Below are 4622 nucleotides of genomic sequence, written 5' to 3' on the forward strand. Positions count from 1 at the left end.
AGACACAATTAATTCAATTGGTGACACACAAATCTTTTTCTTTTGAATCAAAGTTATCAATTGTGTTAATATAACTTTATATTACTAATTTACGTGTTACTGACTGAAGTATTTTTTTAAGTTTGTGAACATTTTTCTTATTTTACTGTCGTCTCAACATTGACATTTGACTGAGTGGACGTAACCCCATTTTCAAGGTCTCATCATTCAAAGACCCTAAAGAGCCTGACATGTGATTGTATGTGGTATCAGACGAATAAAGTAATAAGGTTACAGGTGCTGCCAGAGTATCAGTGATCCCAGCTTGAGCATTAGATGTGCAAGGTGAAGACAGGGCTCCTTGTCTTCACAGAGGGTGGAGCAGCCAACCCCTGTGTCGTCAAACCAGAACAGGGAGAAACCGTCCACTCTGGTACAACCTGTTTACTTGACATGACTCAGACGTTTTATAACCAGCCGGGGTGTTCTTCTATGTTTAAAACAATGCTGGGGAAACCTTGTCGCTCCACAGGTTTAATCCCCTCATGTATCAGTGTATTTATTAAATAGATTATTTATTATCTGTTAAACTCCAGATACAAAGAGCATAAAAGTGAGAGTGTGACCCCTGCTGCTCGAAAAAAAAACATCGTCCTTCCATGCAGGGTGAAAGGGGCATGCTGCTGTTTTGAAAGAGGAGACACATTTATACAAATTATTGTGTTTATTTTGCTTTGTATATTGATCTGTCTTTTTTTCCTTTCAGTGGAAACAACATGATTTGAAATGTCAGTGACAATGGCTATACTGTGGCACAAGACAAATGAATATCAAATATAAAATATAGGACAATGAAGAAACATATCCTCGTAAACATCAGCAAACAAATAAGAATGAAGATGAAAAAAATAAACGGAAACATGGTACAGAGTAGAAAAGATACAAAACATACATGCCAGAAGGGAAGTGGAAACACGGCGTCAGTTTAAATCTCCATTTCCTATCATCACAAAGCAAAAAAACATCCTCGGCAAGCAAATGCTCACACTAGGATTCATCTTCAGAGGACAAACAGTTCATGAATACACCAGTCAATAAGCCAAACTATAATGTAGAATCTATATCCTAGGAAGATAGGATCAGACCGGGAGGGAGATGGCACTGGGGACGGATGTGTTGTTTAAGGTACCGCAGTAGAGGAAAGTGCTGATCAGTTTCCCACTGTAAGGGAATGAACTCATTCATCCAGGCTGCATTATCACAATGTTACGGGTTATGTCAGTGAACAGAAGTTTGTGGTTTGAGGAAAAAACAGCCTGTAAATGTGTCACAGAGTTCAAGATGGGTGACCAAGCAAATATTAAAAACTCAATGTCCAACACCAGCCACATTCACAGGTAAACACTGCATCAGAGAATATCTGTACCTGCCTGTCACCTCCTGTGTTAGCAGCATATCAAGTAACACCAGCACACAGAGAGATGCTCTATATGGAGTTAAATTAGTGCCATAATGTAAGTCTAATGTGTTTTATTGGAATTACAAATGGAAACAAGTTGTACAATAGTAATTGAAGACTTGTTTTACAGCAAAAAGATTTATAATAATAATTTGTATGGTTCTATGTACTGATTCACATTTTTTATCTCTCCAGTACAAAACTGGTGTTTAGAGAGAGACGATACCACAACACAGATCTTGTGCCTGTATAAGAATCCCAGTGTAGTCATTTGTCCACGCTTTCCAAATACTGATAGAAAAACGATCCCTGTGTGTGTTTGTATCTGCAAAGTAAAAATAAAGATCCTCAAACTAACATTTTCAAATCTACTGTAGAGGAGAGGGACATTTGGGAAACCACCCCAGTCCCTGGGGTAAATGCGATGTAGAACTGGATGATTGATATCTGCTCTTTTAATAAGAGTTGTGTACTTTTGTACTAATAGAAAAATGTAAATGTATGGATAATGCAAAAACAACCACCCTATTGCAATCAGTAGAGTGCATACATCCGCCGAGGCCAAATAATCCTAAATATGTCTGATTTTCTACATCAATATCTGGACATTATTTCCGGAGTTACTGGTGAATATCTAGAAAATGCCACAATGTTGAGGGCAGTAATACAAAAATCTGGATCTGCCCCTTTAACTAGATTCACATCAAAATTGAATGGATTCCTTCCCAACCCATGTCCCATCCCTCCTACCAACGGTGGGTGCAAATCAGTTCAATGCTTTTTTCATCGTCATTCTGACACTTACATTTTAAAAACATAACTACCTTGGCGGAGGTAAGAATACAAAAGAACGTAATGAATTCCTGCATATTATCAGTGTATGTTTAACAGGATATCTGATGAAGATCTATAATTATAAAAGTTACATTTTTAATAAATGCTTTGCTGGCATTGTGTGAGGATTCATTACTTTCTTCTGCAATTTATTTTCCAAAGATCAACATTAAATTCGACATGAATAGAAATGTACAAATGTGAATTTGGTTTTATTCCAAATGTAGAATATTCAATTACTTTACTATAGTTCCTTTACATTTGACATCTAAGACAACAATTAAATCATTCCAGCACCAATTTGACTCCATACAGTTCTCTGTGATCCTAGAGATAGATATCAAACTCATGCAGATCAATGAGGATGAACGTGTCCTACAGTTGTGATATGGTGATGTCCACATTTACGAAAGGTCCTGAGCCGAGAGACAAGACTCTACCACACTGTCCACGCACATAAAGGCAATATAATGAACATGTGAAGCAATTTCGGAGTTTAAAAAAATAATAGCATCTTTCCATTCCCATGTTCTGAATTATAAGTCTACATCTGAAGCTCGAAGTATACATTCTTTGAATCATGAGCCATGCACTGTGTGTCTGATGTAGGGGGGTGGGGGGGCAGGCCATTCAGAAATACATGACTGAGGTCCATTTTTGAGGTCTAAAGTGCATCATGTGCCATTCGTTTCTCACTTAGTCATTCACTGGGGGCCTCCAGTGGCAGCAGAGGCTTGTCTCTCAGCTCCGCCATCAGTAAACACCTCACAACTTGTTTGCGGACTGATGGATAGGTGGATGAAAACAACACAAAGATGGATACGTGACTGAAGGGAGGGATGGATTGTGTGCAACATTGAATCTACTCCTCCAATCGTCTGTACTCATGAAGAGGCACTCTGAGGGTCATGGCTGTCTTTGGAAGTGCCTCTGTGAGTTCACTGCCGGGCAGAGAATATCTGGAGCTTCACTCTGTGGCGTCTGAAGACAGCGGGCTGAATCCGAATGCAAATATTATCCCCCTGTATCATTCTCTACTCCTGCTTCCTGGGCTTTTCGGTCAAAGACAAAGTTCTGAATGTGTCTTTATAAGCCTTCTATCTTCAAGCTAATGTCCCTTTATGTCAGTCACTGGTGAATTCAAGTGGCTCCACTGCGTGTTATGGGGCAGAATCAACAATCAGAAACCAAGAGAAAAGTAGTCACGTGAAATGGTACCTTGATTGGTTCTTTGGAAAACCACTGCTAAAAATGTATGCCAATTGTGTTACCTTTTGTGGTAAAATTACTTCAACTGCTCCTAACAGCAAATATACACAAAACACATTTCTGTGATTAATTAGCACCCGTTGTGGTTTAGAGATACGGCCCATAAACATTATATGCCTGTCTGTGTGTGTGATTGTGAGTCAACGTGTTGCCCAGCATCCCACAGAAGCACTTATTGCTGCGACGAATCGAAACTTCCAAAACCCGTGTGTGTAGCAAGCAGAACAACGGGGGCCTCCACCTCTACACCAAGGCAACCTTTAAAAACACACTACATCTAATGTCTTCATCCTGTCTAGATAGTGTAAAAACATAACTCCTCCTCCTCCACATCTTCAGATCATGTGTAGGGTAAAAAAAGATTTAACAGTACATCTGCAATCATATTGCAATAAATACATTTAAAAAGAAAGAAAAAAAACAACAATTAAAGGTTACATATTTTGAGCATACAAAAGGAATTCATGACCTAGAGAACAAAAACTTTACTCACATTCTGAGTGTGTTCCTGCACTACTAACTGAGTGAAAGTATAATAAAGGACCAGTATGTCATCACTGGCATCATGCAGTGTAGTTTATCAAACATCAGAAGCCACTTCCTCACACTGCATCATGTCACACACACACACACACACACACAGAGCTGCTGCTGCTGTGTTTTCCTCCAATTCATCTGTGCGCCATGTGCTGTCATACTGTGTGTTTCAATCTCAACTGCTACCAATACTGCTGTCTGTGGATTCATATTTAGATAATGCCCTCCAGCACAAGAGGAAGCAGACGTCCGGACCAGTGGTACCACTTGTGTGTGTGTGTGTTTGTGTGCGTGCGCTTGTGTGTATATACTTTTATTTTGTATCTGTAGGATGTTTCAAGTCCTCACAAATAATACAGACACCAGGATTTTAAATTTAGACCATAATCAATCAGAAAGCAGAGGTCACAAAAGTTACACCCTAGTTTACTCCATGGTTACTCCATCGTAACTCGATGGTAAATTCATGGTTACTTCATGGTTGCTCAGTGGTTGCAACATGTTCACAACGCACGATATGTGGTTAAGTTGTGTGTGTGTAAAA

The sequence above is a fragment of the Hippoglossus hippoglossus genome, chromosome 13, assembly GCF_009819705.1.
Source record: "Hippoglossus hippoglossus isolate fHipHip1 chromosome 13, fHipHip1.pri, whole genome shotgun sequence".
NCBI lineage: Eukaryota > Metazoa > Chordata > Actinopteri > Pleuronectiformes > Pleuronectidae > Hippoglossus > Hippoglossus hippoglossus.